The 24,948-nt window shown below is 44.6% G+C and overlaps 1 protein-coding gene and 1 non-coding gene across 2 annotated transcripts in view; both read left to right on the top strand.

Annotated features, from left to right (window-relative positions):
* Positions 1–24,948, top strand: part of JAZF1 (JAZF zinc finger 1) — a 326,805-nt gene that overhangs the window by 117,295 nt on the left and 184,562 nt on the right. The gene's annotated exons all lie outside the window — the stretch shown is intronic.
* Positions 8,243–8,318, top strand: TRNAS-AGA (transfer RNA serine (anticodon AGA)). The gene has a single exon. It is a non-coding gene; the product is annotated as a tRNA-Ser (tRNA).

The following is a 24,948-nucleotide window of genomic DNA, read 5'->3' as shown; positions in this document are numbered from 1 at the left end:
GAGGCAGTGCTTTCAGAAGGATCTGAACTTCACAAGTCAATTGTAGACTCTTTCCGGTATTGAGGTTGACAGAGGTTTATCAGCTAAAGGTGTGTTATCATTATACCTTGGTCCTGGTGGGTAAAAAGCCAAAAAGGAATGTGCTGAGATCTGAATTCTTAGAACATTCCAGCGCCTTCCCTGTAACTTGTAACACTCTTCAGAGTCTGTTTGGGTGCCATCGAGGTTGGAACCTTCTGTGTCACACTGTATTGCAGGGGTCCCCAAACTTTTTTCACAGGGGGCCAGTTCACTGTGCCTCATGCCATTGGAGGGCCGGACTATAAAAAAAACTATGAAAAAATCCCTATGCACACTGCACATATCTTATTTTAAAGTAAAAAGACAAAACTGAAATAAATACAATATTTAAAATAAAGAACAAGTAAATTTAAATCAACAAACTGACCAGTATTTCAATGGGAACTATGCTCCTCTCACTGACCACCAATGAAAGAGGTGCCCCTTCCAGAAGTGCGGCGGGGGCCGGATAAATGGCCTCAGGGGGCCGCATGCGGCCCGCGGGCCATAGTTTGGGGACCCCTGCTGTATTGGGATGAATGATATAAGGTATTTCAGTACTTCCAGGGAGGCTGGCGCTTGCTGGGGGGGGGGGGGGGGGGAACCAACCTGATTCCATATTAAGCAGCTGCATTCACCATATAGGAACAGCCTGTTTATCTTGCTTTCTTTGTGGCAACCCATTCTGGTTCAGATGCCTGCTGGCCATGGCCCTGTTCCCACACAGATTCGTGGCTTTACGTCCTGTCAATCAGATTTATTGAGTGTCTGCTCCGCGTGTGCAGTGTGCTAGTGCTGGGCGCACAAAGATGAATGGAAACACAAGCCTGTGCCCTCAAGGATCTCACGTTTTAATAGGGGATGTTGGATGACCTTCATGCTCCGGGTCGTCATAAGAAATAAGCCCTGTACTGGTGGAATTTTAGGCTTTGTTGATGAATGCTGTGAAGAGAATATGGTATCTTCCCACTGGCTTCACGCTCTGCTCCTGGCTCTCCATGGCTGTTCAGATGCCAGCGCCTCCTCTTAGCAGGTAGGGGGAGAAAATGGGGTAGGGGAAAACAGTGCTTGTTCTAAAAAAGTCTACGAAGGGCTTGCTGATTTGGGGAACTTTCTCCAGATCCACCACCACACTGACAGCCTGCCCGCGGGCCGGACGTCAGGCAGAATCACGCAGGGTGATGGCAGCGCCCGGATGGTGGAAAGTTTTACAAAAACATCTGTTCGATTTGGATGGTTCAGATAGTTTCAAAAACATTTGCTTAGCCAAAGCTCATATTTCATAAAACCTTTGCAAATATCTATGGTTTTTCTTCTTCTTCTTTTTCTTCTTTTTTTTTTTCTTTTTTCCATGTGGGCATGGAAGCAGAGGAGAGGAAAAATGTGTCCGCGTGTATGGTTTCAACTTCTTGTTTCCAAGTGTTTGGCTTTTCAGGCATGGCAACGGACCGGTGGCTTTCCCCGCGGTGTGTGGTGCCTGTCCTCCGTCTTTCGGAGAGATACCTAAAGTCTTAAAGAAACCTTGCCCCCCGACGCAGTGCGTCGAGATTGCTCAGCGGATAGCAGGCTGCAGTCTTAGTGGCTTGAACGTAAAGGAAGAAGAGGTCCCAGGTGTTGGAGAGTGACGATCCCCAGGACTCATCCACATCTGAAGAGACGTTTCCAAAGCGCGCTCAGCAGCGAGCGGAGAGCGGAGGGTGTCCGGGGAAGGCGGCACTGGGGTGTCCATGGGGGATAAGCCCTGGGTCTAGCTTTGTTCCAGGCCTGCAGGCCTCAAGATGAGGTGGGCAGATGTTCACGGCCGGATGGACTGGGCGGCAGAGACCTCTTTGGGGACCAGAGTGAGTTTGTTGACACTCGGAGGAGCTGAGGTTCTTTGCGGGCTGTGAACGGAGGCTCACACGTGACCCCAGCGCCTCCAGGAGAGGAAAGCGCCCAGATCTGGTGCCAAGGGCCCCGGCATGTGGTTGTCCGTGAGCCGGTTGGGCTGAGCTGCATTCATTCCCCCTGTCGGTGCAGTTTGTACGGAAGCTGGAAGCCACGACTGGGAAAAGACCCAGGGGGTTACAGTGGAAATTACTCGCAAGAGCATGGAGCTTCGGCTCCCTGACTGGTTTGAGTTTAGATGTGATCCGCAGGCCCAGGACGTCGACCCCTTCCGTGGTGGCGTCAGCAAAGGTTGTTGGGTCGTCGGCAAGGTGGGTGGATCTGTGTCGTTAACAGTCCCCATAAACCCAGGTCCCATAAGAGTCACCAAGACACATGGAGTTCTTCTGTGACTCCAGTCTGATTGTGGAAAGAAGCTTTTCCGGTGCCTAGAAGGTGACAGAGCCAGGAAACGGGGCCCCTCGGAAGCACATCGGACCCATGCGTAGCTCAGACTTACTCAGCACATCAGCCAGCTTTCCTCGGTGTTCTAACACTGGTTCACAGGCTGGCGCCTGGGGGGCGAGGGCGTGTCCTGAAGACCACCCTTGACGCACTGGACCTGTAGGGTCTGCCGTTCTTCCTGTCGCCTTCAAACAAGGGAAAGATCCACCCGGCACAAATATCTATCTGGTTTATGTGCCGTACTCAGATCCTCCGATTAAGAAAAATAATAATATAGTCATGAAGCCTGAATCACTCTGGGGAAACAACCGAGCGGGGAGAAATTTAACTTTTCACCAAAACTGGAAAGATTCCGCAGGAGGTAATGAGAGAAGGACCCTGAGCCGGGGGCTCCAGTCTCCCAGCTCGGCTCCCTCTCTGCCACGAACAGTGACAGTGGTCAGCCGCGGGGCTCTGGGCCCCGTCTTTCCGCCTCATACCGTGAGCAGGTTGGATGACACGTAAGTCCCCCCTGCTCTCCAGGGCGACTGGACTGAGCGCCCGACCCCCAGAACCCCGACAGCACGGCCGAAACGGGCTCCACCCCATGGGATTTTCCTAGCAGAGACCTCGGCCACACTTGGTGTGACATTCATTCCTGTCCTGTTGCCATAACAGCAGGCAGCGCTCTGAAAGCTGACGCAGGGATGAGTCAGTGACTGGCCCGGGCCATCTGTCTCTGCCGCGGCCGCCAGCCCCTCTGTAGCTCCATGGGAAAGGACCGCTAATCCCCCCAAAACACTGTGCATGCTTTCAGACAGAGTTGTCAACAGATTGTTTACCAATGACTCATGTTTTTTTTTTCTCTCCCCCTCCTTTTTCTTCTCTCTCCCTCTCTTCTAAGTGACATTTCCTAGGCCTGTTATTTCTCTGTTCTGTGTTATGCACATAGGGAGGAAACTTGAAATTTTAACCTCTGCATTTTCTGTACTTATCCTGCTCACGGGACTTTCATGTGGCCCTGGTTAAAAATTTAATTTATTAGTAGAGCTAAATCTCGTTAATGGCAGTTGAGCCAATTGGGCACCGGGTTCATTGGCCAGGTCTTTGGGGAAATCTGCATTTATGCAATTGAGTAAAGGTTTATTATTAATTAGATGAGTCGTATATAATATTACAAGGGGAATAGTTAACTTAAAGGAACCAATAGGTTTTGCATGCATTAGAAGCTTCTAGGTGTTTACTGATTGACTGGTTAGAACATTATTCAGATACACCAAGGTTGTGGGTTCGATCCCCCATCTGGGCATATACAAGAATCAACCAATGAATGCATAAGTAAGTGGAGCAACAAGCCAGTGTTTCTCTCTCTCTCCCCCTTCCTCTCTCTAATAAATTTTAAAAAATCAAGCACAGTAAATAAAAGCTCAGGAGAAGCAGAATGAGGCAGGGAGATGGCAGTAAGCTGAGAGACAGAGGTCGAAGCACTGACCCGTAGGTGACCAATGTCTCTTAACCCATTTGTTCAGTTGAGAGATTCGTAGAGATTCCCATCTAACCTTTTCTGACAGAGATTTTACTAATTCAAACTGATTTTCCCCGACCTGGTTCCAATTCATTATGATGTTGTTGTTGTTTATTATTATATTATTATTATTAAGTGAGAGGTGGGGAGGCAAAGAGGCAGAGAGACAGACTCCGGCGTGCGCCCCAACCGGAACCCACCCGTCACGCCTCCTACAGGGCTGTGCTCTGCCCATCTGGGGCCGCTGCTCTGGCGCTCAGCATCTAAGCTCATTCAGCGCCCGAGGAGAGGCCATGGAGCCATCCTCAGTGCTTGGAGCCATGTTGGTTGAACCAATCGAGCCATGGCTGCAGGAGGGGAGGGGAAGAGAGAGAGAGGACGAGGGGGAGGGGTGGCGAAGCAGATGGTCACTTCTGTGTGCCCTGACTGGGAATCAAACCTGGGACTTCTATAGGCCAGGTCGACACTCTACCGCTGAGCTGACCGGCAAGCGCCTCGTATTTTTCTAAGTGGACAAAGGCCATCTTCCCCCTTATTTTATTTTTCTCATTTTGTTAGACTGGGTGAAAAACAAAAGACGTTTTGCCCAACCCATTCTCCATCACCTGTCCTGCAAAGCGTTCCGGGGGCACCTCACGCCTGGCCCGGTGTGGGCAGCCCCCAGTGAGCCTCCTCCATCTGCTGTGGGCCCCAGCAGTGAGAAAGCCCTCTCAGCTTCCCGAAGTGGGCACAGACTCCAGCGTTTGTCTTCTCTGGCTTTTACCCAGGGGGTTTCACAGCGAGGATGGGTGACAGCAGTGGGGCAGAGACCCTCAGGTCCAAGGGTGGGCAGGGGCAGAGGAGTGAACTGGTGGGAGCGTGGGTCTAGAACAGGCCGGCCCTGGGCCGAGAATCGGCAGGCACTTGCTGCTTCCCTTGGCTCTGGGTGAGTGGAGGCCATCTTTGGATGGATTTTGTAGGGTGTTTTTGGACAGCCTTTCTTAAAAAGGCCATTCATCTCTTCGGGTCATAAAATGGATTTTCCCAATTAGAGTATTAAAACAACAAGAGCAGAGTCAGCAAGAGCAGCCACCCTCTGGAGAGTGTTGTTTGTGCTGTCAGCCGGTGACAGCCCTGAGCACGGGCGGCTCTGTTCCGCGCCGAGATCTTCCCGTTCTTCAGGGGAGTGCTCTGGTCCCTCATGTTTTGCATCATTGTGGTTGATGTTTTCCAGCTCCCGGCTCTGACCCAGGCCTGTCAGAACCTTCTCAGCGTGCTTTTAGAAGTATTCAGCAGGTTTTGAAATACCTCTTGGCGAAATTTTGTAGCCCGAGTAGAGATCTCTTCCTGTGATTATTTGGGTTAGAATTCTGTACGTCTGAGGTGTGAACGCTTAGGTAATGTGCTAAGCAAAAGACTTGACTTTGCCCGGGGGTTATTTCCTCAGCATTCCTTAGCCCCGGGTTCTGGGAGGGATAAAAACAAAATCAGAGATAGAAGAACTAGCAAGGTCCATGAGTTCCAGGCTTACATTCGTAGTTCTCCTGTGAATGTTTAGCTGTGTTCCTGGCAAGTTTGCAATCCATCTGGTCCAGTATTATGGTCACAAGTAAAAATTTGTTTGATGGAGCGCAGTTTTTCTTTTCTTTTTTTTCCTTTCTGTCTTTTGTGTTAGATCTAAAAGGTACATTGCTTGGAAAAGGAAGGGAAGGAAGAAATAGCCCCAGGCAGTATAGTTAACACAAGAATAAAAATATGTGGTAGTTTTATGTTCTCTGCTTTTTTTCCCCATTTAAAAAGAAGGACAAATATGGGACCTATATAACTTACAATTTCCTAGGAAAGGGGTAAAAAGGACCAGGAGGTAGTTTTTCTTTTTTTTTCTTTGCTATCACATTAAACTGTTGTGATTTTGCTTAACCTAGCTAACAAGATTTTAACAATTAAAATGTCTTTGGTAATTTTTCAAAATAGTTGCAAAATGTCTAAGTCGTCTTGGACTGACTTTAACAACACATGTTGGGACAGGGTGGTGACATTTACAGTCTGCTCGTGGGCAGGGGAGGGTCTGTGAAACCTGGTGCAATAAACAAAGTGTGTTCCTTCCATTCCCTCACTCCGCCTTCCAGAACGCTCCCTTGGGCCACTCCCCCACTCATCCACCACGTCCTGAACCTCAGCTTTCGCTCTGCTTACATTTGTCAAGAACTCCAAATGATTTCTCTGCGACCCCGGGCTGGTTCCCCTGGGGTCCATCCTCTTACTCAAAATCTAGCTCTCCGGAGTCTTATTCCCAGAGGATGCTCAGCCCCGAGGAGGAAGTCATCTGACTGGTTTTTGTTTGGCCATTTGGTCAACACTACAGTTCATTTTGTGCCTTACCGGTGTCGGCCAGGCTGTGGGGTTATGGAGGTAAAGGAGACCCTGTTGACCCCCTAAGAGAATTTAACCTAAATGTAATTCTGATAGGCTCCTTGAATGAGTTTGGACTAATGATCTATCAATGCCCTACCAACTTTCAGATCCTTAGCTATGCCATGCCAACGTAAAAAGGTCCAAACTGCTAAGAATTGTTATGAGTTTATTTGAGCCAAACTGACACCAAATCGCCAGGGAGCAAAATCTCAAGGGGTTCAGAAAATGCTCCGGAGAATGGCAGCCTCACCACTTATTCTACATCAGAATCGAAGGGGAAGACTAAGGGGCTACAGAAATCGTGGATGAGAGGTTAGGAAGGCGGGAGAAAGCAAAGCGGAGAGACATCTGGATTGGATAAGGAGTAAAAGGAATAGACACCTACCGAGTGGGCAGGGCAGGTGCAGGATAGTTAACAATTACCATGATAATAACAAGGAGGGGATTGTGGGCTCAGCTGGGGGGGTTGGTGGTGGCTGTGCTTTCATATTCTAATCTAAACCTCTGTCATCAGGTATGTTATCTTAGATGCAGAAGAGACCATAGACAGGCTCAGTGAAGTGGTGATTGACCTTTGTTAAGGAAAAATATTGTCCTAGAACACGATCACCTTCCATGAACTGCTTTTATCTATAAAGTTTTCATTCCAGACCTTCCTATTTGGTTATTGTTAGGTCTCTGAGTTTGTAAGGCCACCATGCAGGGCCCCCCAACCCTGCCCCAGCTTGTCAGGTTTAGTATGTGGCCTTCTCCCCCCCCCCCCAATCCACAAATATATACCGTATTTGCCCATGTATAAGACACACCCTTTTTCAAAAATTTTGAGGTCTAAAAACTGGGTGCGTCTTATACAGTGGTTGTAGTTTTTTCTTGCTTGCATTTCCCACTTTTTCGCACTTGATTTTGCACTCATTGTTGAAGACAGTGATTCGTCATCAGACACAGATGAGGATAAGCTAATGGGTGGCAGTTTTGACAGTGATAAGGAGTTGTATGAATTTTATTATGAATAAAACTTGAGTTCAATAACTTTAGGTAATACATTTTTTCCCCAAAATTAAGGTACGTCTTATACATGGGAGCGTCTTATACATGGGGAAATATGGTAACCCAGTGGAAGGAATCTCTAGCAGCATGATTTCAGATATCCTATTGAGCTGGTCAAGATACTGTGGAAAATAGTATGAAGATTCCTCAAAAAATGAAAAAACAAACTGCCTTTTGACCCATCTATCCCACTTTTAGGAATATATCCTAAGAATACCAAATCACTGATTCAAAAGGAGAAATGCACCCCCAAGTTTATGGCAGCATTGCTTACAATAGCCAAGATCTGGAAACAGCCCAAATGTCCATCAATGAATGAGTGGATTAAAAAGCAGTGGTACATATACACAATGGAGTACTACGCGGCCATGAGGAAAAAGGAAATCTTACCTTTTGCAACAATGTGGATGGACTTGGAGACTATCACGCTAAGTGAAATAAGCCAGGCAGAGAAAGAAAAATATCATGTGACCTCACTCATATGAGGAATCCAGTGAACAATGTGAACTGAGGTACGAATAGAGGCAGAGGTGGGATCAAAGGGGCCAGAGGGACAGCAGTCAGAGGGAAAGGGGATGAGAGGACGGGATCAGAGAAGGGAAAGAGATTAGTGAAATTATATACAAATAACACAGCATTATAGAGAGCAGAACAACAAATCCTGGAGGGAAGGGGGGAGGACATTAGGGGGAGGGGTCAAAGGGGTTTTCAAGGGGAACACGGGGGCGGGGGGAGGGAGATATATTCGGTGGGACACTTGAATCTATATAAACACAATAAATTAAAATCAATATAAAAAAATTGTAAAGGCAAGTGATGTGCGAGGGCCTCTAGAATCTCACTGTGTTTATCCCACCTGCTCATAAAGCCAGCAACACAGCAGTGTTTAAAGAGAAAAAAAAAAGAGCCCTGGCCAGTTGGCTCAGCGGTAGAGCATCGGCCTAGAGTGCGGAGGACCTGGGTTCGATTCCCGGCCAGGGCACACAGGAGAAGCGCCCATTTGCTTCTCCACCCCTCTGCCACACTTTCCCTCTCTGTCTCTCTCTTCCCCTCCCGCAGCCGAGGCTCCATTGGAGCAAGATGGCCCGGGCGTTGGGGATGGCTCTGTGGCCTCTGCCCCAGGCGCTAGAGTGGCTCTGGTTGCAACATGGTGATGCCCAGGATGGGCAGTGCATCGCCCCTGGTGGGCAGAGCGTCGCCCCTGGTGGGTGTGCCTTGTGGATCCCGGTCGGGCGCATGCGGGAGTCTGTCTGACTGTCTCTCCCTGTTTCCAGCTTCAGAAAAAAAAAAAAAAAAAAAAGAAAAAGAAAAAAAAAAAAGAAATTTATTTGGTTTTGGATTTCATAATCTGTCAGGAAGACTGAGGGAGATGATAGCATCTCTTCCTGCCTTATCCCACGTTCAGGATATTTTGTTGGGCGGACGTGAAGCATGGGGAAGCTCCGTTTAACTACTGGAGGGCTGTTGACAGTTTGTTTTCTGAACTGTCATTAAGTTAGTTCGAAAATTTACAGCATTTCTTTTGCAACCACTTTGTGGAATGCACTGTTTTAGTTTTGCCTTTTAAAAACTAGTTCTTTTGCTCCGTGGGGTGAGGAGCGGGGGTTCTCTCCTAGTTAAAAATCAATGTCCAGAAATGGTGCTTTCTGCTCACGAGAGGGTGGGGTAAGAATTGAAAAGGCCTCTGCTTATATAATATCTTTACATAATTTCCTTCTTTTAAATTTTATGTTGGTTTCCTGCTGGCTGGTTCAAGTAGCCAATGTGGAGGGTTGAAATATATTTTTGTGGGAAATGAAGTGAACATGAAAAGACGGAACAAAGTGACTTTCTGGTCATCGAGGGGTGTTCGTCCCATATCTTTGCTTTCTCTTGAGGTGTAGAAATTTTGCCTGCCTCAGTCATTTCTGTTTTTTTAAAAATTATAATAATCTACAAGACTCCTAATTAAAAAAAAAAATCTTAGCAGTTACTTATCACCGTTAGACGGAATGACCTTTTAGAATTATTTGGGGGAGAAAGCAGAGAACACTTCTTGCAGTCTGATGGTTCCCTCTGCGTGGACGGGAGGTGCAGCTCATTACGTTTGAAATTCCATGGCGATAACTTTTCAGATGGTGGCATTTCTTGAGGCCCCCTCACATGTCAGGGAGACACATATAGGATGGGAACTGTTTACTCAGGGACTCTCAGATGTTACTGAAAATACAGTTGTAAAATGTCAAGTTATTTGCATGCTGGTGAATTGGATGCCCTAAAAAAACTGTAGTCCCAGATACTTGCTTGATTGCATTACCAAGGAACAAGGAACTGTTGCAAAGGAAACAGACTGCTTTTTCTTTCTTTCTTTCTTTCTATTTTTGTATAGTAACTGCTATGTTGTGGATAGCTTGATTTTAGTATTATTTTTAATTTTTAATTATTTTTAGTATTATTTTTTAAATTTAATTCAGTATTTAAGAACCCGAGTCCAAATGGCTATAGTATGAAACTTTTTAATTTTCATGTTTTGATGATATTTGATCCTTTTCCCCTAAATATATGGGTATTTAGTAATAATATCTAAGAGGCAGTTAGTGATGTTTTACCTGTGATTACAAGGGTGATTCTTTTTAGGGAACTTTTTATCTTTTGTTACTGGATCTTTCTTCTTTTTCCCTCTTTTTTTTCCACCTGTATTCCAGTGAAGGAGAGTGCCTCATTCATCCTTTTATGCCATAGTATTCATATCTAGTCTAGGATCTAACACTGGGTCCACAAACAATGCCAGATAAAGGGACAATAATCCATATTTTTAAATACAACCTTCGTTGCAAGTTGTTACCCCACAGGTCATTAGGACTTTCAAACCCCTGTCAAAATAAAAGGCTTTAGAATAAGGCAAAGGATCCATCCCTCCCTGTGAAAGGAAGAAAGGACAGGGTGTGAAAAGAGGATGAAATAATGGATTTGACTTTAAATTTTTGTGTAGTTGTGGTACTGAGTTTGGAATTCTTTCATCCGATGTAAGAAAAGATAAAATAAGCTTAGAAGGTATTTCCTGGCATTAGTCAAGGATTTTTAAAACATGTGAAAAGCATGGTTGGCCAATATCTTAGCTGTAATGTACTGAGAAGACCGTCTTTGAATGGTCAGAGCGAGCACTATAAGAAGGGGACAGAGGATATATACATACAGCTCTGTGACCTCAGAAATGAGTGTCAACCACTGTCAGTCTGAGTCAAGCCAGGAGACAGAAACAACGCAGTTATTCAAATTGGGGAAGTTTAAAGTAAAGAATTATTCAGTTCAGACAGAGAACTAAAGATGTAAGGAGAACTCTAAAGGGTCCCATAGAGCTGAACAAGCATCCCTAAGGGAGGACACACTTGGAAGGGGGTTCTTCTTGCAGCACACTGGGGCGGCAGGAAATTTGCCAGGTTGCCTGGGTGACCACTGGCCCACGGCTGCTGGGCTAGCAGGAAACAAACCTCTGTGCACCGGCAAACTGAGGCTGGTGGGCAAAGGAAATTGGGTGCCACTTCGGGTGCAAGACCTGCAGCATGCAGGGTCTGTGTAGGAGGGCTGTGGGGAGGTGGTGACTGGGCCCAGGAGAGTGCTGTCTGATCACTGAGACTCCCAGCCGGAGCAGAGCATCACCCCCTGTTCTTACAGGCATGCAATGCCTAGGGACCAAGAAGCAGCAAAAACAGTGTGCCGGAACCACTGCGATGTCCCTACGGCACCCTCTACTGACAGAGTGTAACACTGGGCTCTCTGTAAAGAAATGCTTGGAGAGGGAATTTGGAGTTGAGCCACCATGAACTGATAACTGGCACTACCCCAAATTCCAATTTAGCCATAGATGGTCTGTTTTGTTGTTGAGGAAAATGAGAAACAAATCAAAAGGAGCTGATTTCCCTTCGAGGGCTCACTCTGTTTTGCACCTGAAGAATCCATCCGTGCTGGCAGCGTGAACTAAGCACGCAACTAAAAATGGAGTTCATGAGGTTGATGCTGACAGTTTACTTTTACCATCAGCAGTTATTAAAAGCAAGAGGTACTTGGCTTACAAAAACCATCTTTCTGATTATTAAACGACTAAAGGCACGCACATTACATGTCTTTTTACATTATTTAGAAGAACGGCTTTTCACCTCTCTGAGAATAGACACTCTGCCTGAAAACTCTTATGCTCTTCCTTGCAGGCTTAATAAGAGCACAAGGTAATGTCTCACAGGCTTGTAAGAGCAAGGGGTCGTCATACATATTTAACAAACCGCGGTCCGTCCTCCCACCACCGCGCCACGGAGTTGCCCACCTGTGTACTCTGTGAAAACAGCTGGCTCCTTCCGTTAGATATCATTACAATTACTCTTTGGTTTGTTTTTTTTCTTTTTTTAATTTATGCCTTTTAATTTCATTGTGCTCCCTCTTGGTCCTAAATTATAAGAGTGGATAAATAGAAGTGTTCACTGAAGTGTGTCTGCCATTCTTTGTTATGCATATATTTATGTGTTTTGTATAATTTCTTAACTAGGAGCTGCAGAAAAATGAGCGCACTGGCAGAAAGGTTAATGCGAAGTTCCGTTCGACAGAGCTCGATGTTACAAAATGGCAATACAAGGGAGCAGTGTTATGGAGCAGAGAGTCAGCACTGTGAGGTCTCCTTATAGCACTACATCTAACAGTAATGATGAGAACACTTTGAGCGTTGGCAATGGCCAGGCATGTTCTAAGTGCTTAACATGTATTAAGTCATTTAATCCTCACAAAACCCACATAGGAGGGAGGTACTGTTCTTATTCCCGTCGTCTCGGTAGGACTACTGAGGCAGAGTTTTAAAACTTCCCTAGCCCAACTGGTGGTGGTGCAGTGGATAGAGCACAGAGGTTGCTGTTTCAAAACCTGAGGTCACTGGCTCAAGCCCAAGGTCACCTGTTTAATCCCCAGTCAAGGCACATATGAAAAGCCATCAATGGATGCTCAACTAAAGTAGAGCAACAAGTTAATACTTCTTTGTTTCATTCTCTTTCTCTCTTTCTCCCTCCCTCTCTCTCAAAAACAAAAACACACAAACTTCCCAAGACTGCCTAGTTACTAAGTGCTGTGCAGGACTTTGAACCTGGGCAGCTGAGTTTCAGAGCTCCCACTGTGGGCTCCTCTATACCATAACTGCCCATAGGACTGACGGAATGGCATCGTTTTCAGTGCACTATCGATCTGACAGGACAGGAAGAAGTAGGAAGAAATGCTCAGATGTTAGATACCAAGTGAAGTCTCAGGGACAAGCTGAGCTCTGCAGGCGGACTCTCACCTTAAACTGGCCCTTAGGTTTTTATAAGCTCTTCAGGGGTCCCCAGACTTTTTACACAGGGGGCCAGTTCACTGTCCCTCAGACTGTTGGAGGGCTGGACAATAAAAAAAAAAACTATGAACAAATTCCTATGCACACTGCACATATCTTATTTTAAAGTAAAAAAAAAACAAAATGGAAACAAATACAATATTTAAAATAAAGAACAAGTGAATTTAAATCAACAAACTGACCAGTATTTCAATGGGAACTATGGGCCTGCTTTTGGCTAATGAGATGGTCAATGTCCGGTTCCATATTTGTCACTGCTAGCCGTAACAGGTGATATGACGCACTTCTGGAGCCGTGACACGTGTGTCCCGCGTCACTGGAAGTAGTCCTATAGGTGAGTGATGCTGTGCTCACTGACCACCAATGAAAGAGGTGCCCCTTCCAGAAGTGTGGCAGGAGCTAGATAAATGGCCTCAGAGGGCCGTATGCGGCCCGCGGGCTGTAGTTTGGGGACCCCTGCTCCAGGGCAACAGAAGGTAAAACCTTTGGGCCCACCCAAATGGGACAGTGTGATTAGTGAAGACTCCTCTCACCATGGAACTGGAACCCCTAAGTTACATTATTTTTGTAATGCCAAGAGGAAAAAATATAGAGGTTTCTCCATGGAAAATTTTCTAACTTGACACTGAGAACCATGTGGAGGAACAAAAGTAAATCTCAGAATATTTGTAACCTGAAAGTGGCCTGTGGATTTGCAGCTAGAATTCACACTAGCTGGATAGTCAGACATTACGTTGTGGTTGGTAGTCCCAGCACTTAGCAGAAGCAAATGCAGATTCTTTGTGGAGAAACTCACCTCGATTTGATTGTAAAGACCCGTCACAGGGAGTTTCTAAAATATGTTAGCTCTCATTCAAAGATCTCGAGACACAAGAAAATAAATTGTCATAAAAGAGAGTCAGCAGGATCAATCTACAAAGACTTTAGATGCTGAATTCATTCGAGTATAGCGTATGTTTTCTATGTTCAAAAAATGGAAGATGATATTGAAAGAATGTCTGAGGAGCAAGACTATTAAAATGACAAAGAAAATTTGAGAAAGAGGAAACTATGAATTATATAGATAAAAGTATAGTCATTGAAATTAAAAGCTCAAAAGACAGTTGAATGGACGATTAGACAGAATTGAAGAGAGGATTAATAAACTGGAAGATAAGATTGAATCAAGTGTTCAGAACGTAGTACTATGGGGGAAAAAGTTGGAAAATATACAAGAAAGGCTAAGAGACAAAGAGAATAGTGAATTTTCCAGAAATGATGAAAGATACCAACCTAGCAAATCCCAAATAAGATTAAAATTTTTAAAGAGTTCCATACCTAGACAGTGGAACTGCAGAACACCAGGACAGATAGAGCATCTTCAGTAGTCAGAGAGAAGCAATAAATGCAAGGATTGAGAGGAACTTTTAAACATTTCATAGTAATTAGGACCAAGGAAGCCAAAAGTTGGTTCTTTGAAAAGATTAATCAAGTTGACGGTCTTCTCCCAAGACTGATCAGGAAAAACAAAAGAGAAAAGTGACAAGTAAATATCACTAGTAAAGGGACACTGTATTATCTAGTTAGGGCAGAGATTGAAATGTAATAAAAGAGTATTTTGAGTGAATTTAATGCCAGTGCATTTTAAATCTTAGGTCAAACAGACAAGTACCTAACTTACTAAAACTGACTCAAGAAGTTACCAAAAACCTGAATAGCTGGTAACCATCCCAACCAGGAGTCAGAAACCTTTTCATAGTGGGATCACCAGGCCCAGCGAGGTGTTTGACCGCAGAGCGTGGTTGAGGAGTTAAATGAGATGGTGCATATCAAGTGCTTTGATAATACTTGTCATAATAATGAATGCTTAGTAAGTTTTAGCTGTTGTCATTGTTCGCATTCCTTAGACTCATCTGTGGGGGGCCCTCTTCAGCCTGTACTGAGGTCTAAAGGTAGAGTGTGAAATGTCTAAAAACCTCATAGACACAGACACGGAGGTTCAAGCCATGAAAAAATACTTTTCCTTGTTGTTCTTTGACAATAATCAGGTTGAAATCTTCCTTATACTACCAATTCATTCATTTATTTATTTATTAGCAGATTTTTTTTTTTTACCAAGACGTGGGTCACTGGTAAAATGCCCCCATTCCTACAATATTTAATGTATGGTAATTGCTGGGCTTTAGAGTACCTCAGTGATGAGGGTGACTAGGAACGGGCTTTACTTTTACTTCCTATTGTTGATAAATTGAGAAAAATAGCCCCTTGGGTGTGATCCCCCCCACCCCGATGTTCCAGAACAGATTTAATGACTTAACACTTTAGCATGTTCTAGAATAGCAGCTCAAAATCTTATCCCTTGAAAGCATAAAACATTTTTATAGGTATTTATTCATAAAGGAGAGTATAATTGTCCTCAAGTAAGAAATGGGTGTGTTTCCAAGTGTCAGTGAAAGTGACTTAACTGCACCGTGGAGCTGAGGAGCTGCGGGCTGGGGCGTGGGTCTCAGGAGCTCACTCAGGAGGACAGGAGTGTGCGCTGGGAATTTTTAGGGTGGGGAAGACAGAGTAGGGTCGTGTTCAGCCACCCGGGTTATTGCCAGATGGTAATCTGAGCCCCCATCTGAGGCTCAAGCTGGGGAACCCTCCTTATTTCATAAGCTGTGTTTGCTTTTCACTTAATCCGCCAGTTCAGCTCTTGTGACATGTGCAGACACGATTCTTACGGAGTGAAATGTTTGGAATGATGTATTCTTCTGTGAAATTTCATGCTCCCATGCAGCTAATGCACTCAGTCCAGCCTAAACAAGTCTTTCATTTTTTTTCAAAAGAGCACAAGACATGAAGCTGCCTTTAATGTATCGTGGCCCTTTGCACCTTGTAGTTAATTTTTATATGTTAGAGACTTTTTCACTCCGGGGAGCCCCGTCTACCGCGGAGCTGTTCTCCACTGTCAGGTACGCCTGCTGAGAACGGCCTCCTTCCACTCATTAACTTGCCTCTTTGTACTAATTAGTGCTCATTTTGCTTTATTGCATGTTCCAGGATTTCTTTTTTTGAGAGACTCTAAGTCATACTGTCTCTGCCCCGTTAGCATCTGCTCTTCCGTGGCTCCCTAAATATTGATAGAGTCCCGACTTTGTAACTCTGAGCTGGATGCTTCCAGGGTGACTGGGATGGGTGAACACTTGCTGCTTACAAAGCCTGGAAACCAGAGGGGGGGGCAGGCTATGTCATTACTGCAACATCAGGCAGGAGGTAAGCACCACGGCAGTGGTCCATTGTTTTCTGAGACTTCCAAGGAAAAGGAGGTTGAATCCCAACCATCCTAAGCTGCGAAGCCTTGGACAGGTGAACATCTCTGTACTTTAGTTCCCTAGTTTAGACTGTGGGGCTTCTGTGACACATATTGTAACAGCGATTTCAGGAATAGAAACGATTTGCATAAAGCACAGTGTGTGGGAATCAAGCTCTCATTCATGTACCTTTTTATCATCAAATCAACGGTAATCGTGTGCCTACTACCTGCTGACATTGTTTCAAGTGGATGGACACATCAGTGAGTAAAACAAAGGACCTGCCTTTGTGGAGCTTACATGCTGTGTGATAAATATATGGTATTAAGCGATTGTTAACAAACTCCTGGTAGACAACTCTTTGTTGCGGTTACTGTTATATTATCCATGTGGATGACTCTGGGAAGGGAGGGATGGACAGATAGGGCTGTAAGTCCGAGGAGGAACTTTGGAGGGGGTGGTGGAAGGGCAGAAGGACTAGCCTATGCCAGTGTGTGGGTTAGGACGTCTTCACAGGACGAAATCGGGCGACCATTGAGTGTGCAGGGCCAGTGTGCACGGCTGACCCGGGGGAGGGGTGTGAGTCGGCTGGGGGGTTTGTAGACAGTGATCAACTGTGGAGAGCCATCGGTGATTTTTAACCTGGGGTGTGATGTCACCAGATCTGGACTTTGGGGCATTTTATTATGTTAATGGTGCATAAAGGGAATTGGAAGGGAGAGAGACTGGAATGGGGAGAGATTGGGTCATTCACTGCCATTATTTACAAAATCTAGGCTGGGAACTTTTAAAACTTAATTTTTCAATGTCTTATTGACATAAAATACACAAATCCTAAGTGTACCAGACTAGTTTTTACGAATTACATGTATGCCCTTGTGAGCGCCATCTAGACTGAGGTGTAGAACATCCCCACTGCCTTCACTGGGGACTTCTCACTCCCCGTGCAGGGTGGGCACCGCTTGCTGCCGCCCGGTTTCAGGGAGGGTGGTGACAAGGCCACAAGGTAAACCTGGCCTGCTCCAGCCCTTCTCAGCACCCCCCACACCCCCGTGCATCTCCCTCCCCTCCCCCCCCAGCAGCCAGTTGCTCCTTCGCCAGACAGCAGGAAGAAAGGCAGACTGTGTCTACCAGAGTCTGCACCTCTTCCTGAGTTAACTTTTTAAGTGGGCTCCCCGAAGCACGTTTGCCCTAATGGCCCCAAACATGAGAGAATCACGTTTTACACCAAAGCCCTGGGTTTCCTAAAGGGAAGCAGTGGGAGTATTTACAAGTAGCTTTAGTGTGGCCAGAACATACCCAAACAGACCGCAAATAGAGATCTTGTCAGCCGGGGCACGAGGGGAGGGGTCGCCGAATCTCCAGCAGGGGTCCTCCAGATCAGCGGGTTTGCCTTGCGCCCTCCTGCAGTGATGGTACCCCATTCTCTTTATGCACAGGGCGGGGACCCGTTTGCTGATAAGTGCATTGCCGCATAGTTTAACACTGGTGTATTCGTGGTTAGAAAAGACCACTGGGATTCGTCAGATTTAAAAGGATAGATTCTTGAGGCTGTATTTCCTCAACTTCTATAAATATTTGTGTTGTTGGGTTTTATACCAGAGCAAATAGGAAATAGGACAGGCATCTTATCTAAGATAAATAGGATGGATTGAGCATCAACGCCGTGTGTTGAGTATATGAGTGTGTGTAGGAGCGTATACTCTGTGGCAAATAGAATTTGAAGATTTTGTTTATCCTAGTTGGTTTGTGGCACATTCCCTTTCCAAAGTGGAGCAGGGAAGTATATTTTGGGGAAGCACATAGGCGAAGTCTGAGAGAAACAGACAAAGAATTACATTGATTCCTACCCTAATGGAAGACATTAACTTTGAATTCTGGGAGGAGCCTAGAGACTAGTAGTTTTCCTTTTTCTTTTGCTTTATTGAACAGATTTTTTAGAAAAGGATCCATGCAGACCTGCTGTGGTTGAGGGCTGGGGTGGGCAGGGTGGGATGGCAGGGTCCTGCGAAGCCGCTGGCTTCTTCCCCGGGATAACTGGGTTCAGCCGTGTCTTCTCTGCCCACTTCAGTTCTCTTCCCGCCATCCCACTCCTTGGATAAAACTCAGTGGGTGGGGTTATGAAAGTTTAAAAAGCTATTTCATTTCAGACTCCTATCTCTTGAAATCTGTCATTGGGATCACAGCGTATTTTGGACCTTTGAGATATTTTCTTTTCCCATGAAAGGAGATATGAAAATACCGTCTTATGTACTGTTTTATTTTGCTACCTAATAGGATAAATTAAATTTCTTCAATTATTTCCTGAATGTGCCCCTGAAAAAGATCATTTCTTTCAAGCTGTAATTGGTCTTATTCAAATCCGTGAATCTAATGTAGGAACCTAGAGTTGAAAGCCATATGTAGTACATTGATTTCTCTCAGGAATGTGTTCGGATATCAGAAGTACTTCTGGAGTGTGTGGTCTGCCTTTAAAAATAACTCAAATAGGCCTGACCAGTAGCTGTACAGTGGATAGAGCATCGACCCTGGGACCCTGAGGTCCCAGGTTCGAAACCCCAAGGTCGCCGGCTTGAGCGTGGGCTCATCCAGCTTGAGCGTGGGATCACTGGCTTGAGCGTGGGATCCTAGACATGACTCCATGGTCGCTGGCTTGAAGCAGAAAGGTCGCTGGCTGGAGCGTGGGATCCTAGACATGACCCCATGGTTGCTGGCTTTAAAGCCCAAGGTTGCTGGCTTGAGCAAGGGGGTCACTAGCTCGGCTTATATGATTCCATTCATTCAAAGTATTTACATTAATAAAAATCACACACTCAGAAAGCAGAAAGATGATAGCCAAGGACTGCAGGGAGGAGAGAGGAGGAATTAGGGTTTAGTGAAAATGGCTTCAGTTTTGCAGAAAGAAAAAGTTCTGGTGCTCCGCTGCACAACCGTGTTCGTATACCTCACCCGGCTGCACGGCATACTTAACAGTGCTGAAGATGATCATCTTAATGTTATGTAATTTTTACTACAATAAAAACAAAACAGCCTCCGTCCTTGTCATTGTTTCCTTGGGGTGAAAAATGATTTCTTCTCTTTGTGATCATTTTCATTCGAAGATCAGGAGTCTTCACATGATTTTTGCAGGTTTCATTTTAACATCTTGACTGAACAGCTTAAGAAGTTATCTCAAATAACACAAAGCTACAATACATGTTGCTTTTCTCGCCTTGTGACCCTGGGGAGATGATGGTATTTGTTTATTTGTTTGTTTGTTCATTTGTTGAATACTCCCACAGTGCCTGATACGCCAGATGGCTTTCTCGTTCTCAAATGAGGCTGAAGAAGCCACTCCCAGGCCAGGGCTGGGAGGGTAAGTTACAAATCTGTAGGCAACACTCACGTCTCCTTTACACTGATGGAAAGTGACAGTGTCAGGAGGGATTACTTTCTCCCAGAAGTTTTTATAGCAGATTTTTATGCATGTATTTCAATTATCAAATTATCAAATTGATTCCAGAAACTCAAATAAAATGAAAATGAAGTCGAGATGAAAAGGCATTGCAGTTTCCTTGGTAATATTCAATTTAGGAGTGGGAGCACCCAATTTTTAATACGAGCAGTTTACAACCACTCATGGTTAAATGGTTTATAGGATTCTTTGCAGCAAAAGGTGGTCTAATTACCGAGGAGGAGAGAATGACATAGCCAGGTTATTTACAATGTGTGACTCACTTAAATTATGATCCTGTTAACTATGCAAAAATGACAGAAAGCAGAAACATCAGAGCAAATTTTGGCTTTTCATTAATGATCTCGAACATCGGAGGTGTGCACAAGGTTAATTTCCCCCCCCTTTAAACATCACATGAGGCCTGCCCTTGGCGTGAACCTGCAGTTTCAAAAATTCAATGCATCAACCTCTAAACAAAACAAGAGTATTTCTTTCTTTTCCACTAGACCACACGACAGTTTAGTTTCTACCGCTAAGTCCCATGGTAGGAATTCTGATGCCCGTCTAGATCAGTTTGAGGTGTGATTTCTTTCCTTGTGATTTTTGTTTCACTCTGAGTTATTATTAGTTGATTTTAATTGTTCTTATTTGCAGTCTTTAAATATTGATGGACTGTGTCATTCACAGCACTTATTTGTGGCACTGGCCCTTGTAGGGAGTTTGCAGGTGAAGCTGGGACATTTTCTCAGCAGTTGTTGGGGGGGGGCTTGTTGGGAAGATGTATTGGTTAAGAGTGAAAACAGAGAGGAGTATGCAGAAGAGGCGGGAAGAATTAGTATCAGAAGCCCGTTTGCAGGAGAAAATTGTAGACTTTTACTAGAGGCATTTGTTGATAGGAAGTACTTATATTCATTTAAAATATAACAGTAGTTTTTAAAAAACGTAACACAGTTTTTCTCAGAAAGTGCCTAGAGAATCAATAAACAAAAGAAAGCATATAGCCTGATCAGGCAGTGGTGCAGTGGCTAGAGCGTCGGACTGGGATGCAGAGGACCCAGGTTCAAGACCCTGAGGTCACCAGCTTGAGCACGGGTTCATCTGGTTTGAGCAAGGCTCACCAGCTTGAGCCCAAGGTCACTGGCTTGAGCAAAGGGTCATTCAATCTGCTGTAGGTCAAGGCACATATGAGAAAGCAATCAGTGAACAACTAAGATGCTGTAACAAAGAATTGATGCTTCTCATCTCTCTCCCTTTCTGTCTGTCTGCCCCTATCTGTCCCTCTCTCTGACTCTCTGTCTCTGTCACACACATACACACACAAAGAAAGCATATAGAAAATGCCAGTAACTCAGTTAACAGGCTTGATTTAATGAAAGTATTAAAATCCAACAGAAAGAGAACACATAGTCTTTTCGTGTGACACAAAAATTGAGCATGGTCCAGGCCACAGAGAAAATCTCTTTACATTTCAAAACTTACACAGCACACAGGTTCCAGGTTCTTCAAATAAGATACAATGATACCAGGTGTCAGCAACAAGGACTGTTCTCCCACAGTCTAGCAACCTAGAAATTGTAAAATACGACCCTTGGCCAACATGGGTTTGAACTGTGTGGATCCACTTACACGCAGATTTTTTTCAATAAATACGGTTAAGTGTACTTTCTCTTCCTTATGACTTTTATAATAACATTTTCTTTTCTCTAGCTTACTTTATCATAAGAATATAGTACATAATAAACATAAAGGCTATGTATTAATCGACTGTTCATGTTATTGGTAAGGCTTCTGGTTAACAGTAGCCTATAAGCTGTTATCTTTTGGAGGAGTCAGAAACTTACATGTGGTCAGTGCCTAAGACCCCCATGTTGTTCAAGGGTCAACTGTACTATCTTTAGAACTATTGTTGGAGATATAATTCATGTGCCATAAAATTCAACCCTTTTAAAGTACATCCAATTCATGGTTTTTAGTAGATTCACAGAATTTTGCCATAAATAATACCTAATTTCAGGACATTTTTGTCACCTCCAACAGGAACCCTGTATGTACCCTTTAGCGATCACTTCTCCTTCACCTCTCTCTGCTGCTCTTAGCGACAGCTAACCACCATTCTTTCTTTACGTCTTTGCCCGTTCTAGACATTTCATAGGCTACGTGTCCTTTTGTCTCTGGCTTCTTTGACTCACTTTGTTTCCAGAGTTCATACGTGCTGCAACATTAATCGGTCCTTGAGCCTTTTTATGGCTCAATAATATTCCATCGTATGATGATTATGCCACTTTTGTATTCGTTCATTCATCGATGGATATTTGGGTTGCTTCTGCCTTTTGCCTATTCTGGATAAGCATGCTGTGAACATTCATGTGCAGTGTTTTTGTAACTGAGTTAAAGGATAAAATCATAATTAGAACAGCAGGCTATTTAAAAGCTATTGCAAATGAGAACACTTCATATAACCCCTAAGCCATGGCTAGAGCAGTTCTCAAAGTTCAAACTGTCATCCTAAAGACATTTATTATTAGACTTGCCAAAAATAACTAAAATAAGTATTCAAATACATACTTGAAAAAAGGACAAAGTTAACCCAAAAAAGTGAAATAACATAAGTAGTAACTATACATTCAAAAATGATAGTAAACAAGGTTAAAAAAAAACACCTCACAGATTTGATAAATAAAATTGAAAACCATTTCTTTGAAAACATTGATATAATAGGAACACCTCCAGCAAGCTTAATTTGGGGAAAGAAAGACCAAAGGTTCATAAGCATTTTCCATGCTGCTATCTTTTGAGTGGCATGAAAATTTAAACAATAATAAATTATTACAATTGACTCAAGGAACACATAGATAGGAAATAACTAGAGGAAAATTACTTTTCCATCTATTCATTTGTCCGTCTAGCCATCTTCCATTTCCATCCTAACCAACTATCTAATTCTTTTTGAAAAGTAGCCGACCTGCTCTCCCTCCTAAATACCAGCATAGATATTGTTTCTGACACTGTGAATGCTCCAAAGCTCAGAGAAAGACAGGAAGCATCCAGGTTCACTCTGCAGACCAGTGTAAGTCCTGTTACCCAAACCAGATGGAAACCTGGCGGAGAAAATATGGAACCATCTCATTTGCAATGTATTTGCAAACCATATACAGTAAAACACCAAAAGAATAACACGCCCTGGTATTTGAAGCTTGGCCTAGGAGAGTTAGGATGGTCCAGTGTTAGGAACATAGTGTAATTCACTCAATAGGATAAAATACCAAAATACATCGGATCATCTCTATATGTGATAAATGTCAAAGAAGTTGGTTAAGGCCCTGGCCGGTTGGCTCAGTGGTAGAGCGTCAGCCTGGCGTGCAGAAGTCCTGGGTTTGATTCCCGGCTAGGGCACACAGGAGAGGCGTCCATCTGCTTTTCCACCCCTGCCCCTCTCCTTCCTCTCTGTCTCTCTCTTCCCCTCCCACAGCTAAGGCTCCATTGGAGCAAAGATGGCCCGGGCGCTGGGGATGGCTCTGTGGCCTCTGCCTCAGGCGCTATCTGGTCGCAACATAGCGATGCCCAGGATGGGCAGAGCGTCGCCCCTGGTGGGCATGCTGGGTGGATCCCGGTCGGGCGCATGCGGGAGTCTGACTGTCTCTCCCCGTTTCCAGCTTCAGAAAAATACCAATAAATAAATAAATAAATAAATAAGTTGGTTAAAAGCAGTAAAACATATGTAAGATTGATTCATCATTAATATATCAATCCACAAAAAGGAATATTTTTCCTATGTGGTTAGTGCTAATCATATGGGAAGGATATGAACAGTTGCATAAAACATACTGCCCTGGCTGGTTGGCCCAGTGGTAGAGTGTTGGCCCAGCGTGTGCATGTCCCGGGTTCAATTCCCGGTCAGGGCACACAGGAGAAGCAACCATATTCTTTTCCATTTCTTCCCCTCTCCTTTCTCTCTCTTTGTCTATCTCTTCCCCTCCCTCAGCCATGACTCCATGGAGCAAGTTGGCCCCAAGCGCAGAGGATGGCTCCATGGCCTGGCCTCAGGCGCTAAAACAGCTCGGTTGCCAAGCAGTGGAGCGATGGCCCCGAATGGGCAGAGCATCGCTACATTGCCAGGTAGATCCCAGTCGGGATGTATGCAGGAGTCTGTCTCTCTGCCTCCCTGCTTCCTCACTTACGAAAAATAAAAAATAAAATAAATATCAATAGCTAACAAATGACAACGTACCTTTACCTTCATTTACCTCCAGGGAAAACCACTAATGTATTCCATTTTCGTCTACCAGATAACCAAAAATTAAAATGACTGGTAATGCCCAGTGTTTGGGAAGGTGTATCAAAAAGGGCACTCTCATACATCCTTACTGGAGGGCCGTACCTCTCCTAACATAAAACATACCTGCTTCTGGCCTACTTCTACTGCTATACTACAGAAATTCATTATAGCAATGTGTAGTATGACAAGGCTTGGGGACAACCTAAATGTCCCTCACTAAGGCAACAGGTTAAATAAAATTTGAAGTATTCATTGCGCATAATACCGGCAGCCGTTAAAAAGAACAAGCTAATTTTGTCTAATTTGGCACGGAGAGACTTGTCATGCATAAGCTGGATGACCTTGAGCAAATGCTTTCTTTAAGCCTCAGTTTGCCCATCTGTAAGAATGGGGATATTCATAGGACTTTCCCTCTAAGGATTTTGTGGGAAGTAAATGAAATATACTTTGTGCATCATGCTGGGCACAGTGGTAAGCACTCAATAAGAAGCTGATACAAATCGTGGAACAGACAGCTACCTAGTTGCTTGTGCAGTGAGGAAGTTAGAGAAGAAACCCTGGCCGGGTGCTCCGTTGGTTAGAGCATTGTCCCGATATGCCAAGGTGGTGGCTTTGATCTCCCCTCAGGCACAGAAATAAATGGGACAACCAATTGATGTTTCTCTCTCAAATCAATGAAAAATTCTTTTTTTTATAAAAGAAGTTACAGAAGGATGTTTATCACAGTGCTTGTGACTATTAACCTAGGAGAGGTAGTGGGGGTTTAGGACTAGTCATTTTCTAGTTATACTTCTGTTTGATTTTGGTAAATTAAGGTATTTTCCCCCTTATTTAAAAAAACAAATTGGGTGATGCTCTTTTGTTCTTTAAAGCTGAGGAAAAAAAATTTTAAACCCCACACTTCCTGTGCAGTGTTTCCGGCAGCCTCAGCCTGCCCACTGTGCCCACTGTGCCCACTGTGCCCATACGCATTCTCACAGCTCAGCTCGGGCTGTGCGGTAGTCACCGGACGCGCTGGCGTCTCTTGTTCTGATTACCCGCACTGCCCACACCCGAGTGCTGAGTCACCTGGAATGCAGGCTGGGGACAGAGTGATGGCGTCACCTCGGTTCCGGAGAGCTGCCCTTCCGGGGTCCCTGAGACGGTTGTGCCTTTCCCGGCGGCTTCCTCGTCATTGGTCACTCAGTCCGGGTGGACTTCTGTGAGGAGGAGAGGAAGCAGCCCAGACCCTGTCAGAAGAAAACATTTTGGATTTGGGGAAAAGAGGGCTCCGAGGGA

Source organism: Saccopteryx bilineata, chromosome 7 (genome assembly GCF_036850765.1).
Source record: "Saccopteryx bilineata isolate mSacBil1 chromosome 7, mSacBil1_pri_phased_curated, whole genome shotgun sequence".
Classification (NCBI taxonomy): Eukaryota; Metazoa; Chordata; class Mammalia; order Chiroptera; family Emballonuridae; genus Saccopteryx; species Saccopteryx bilineata.
This window is presented reverse-complemented; position numbering and strand designations above follow the sequence as displayed.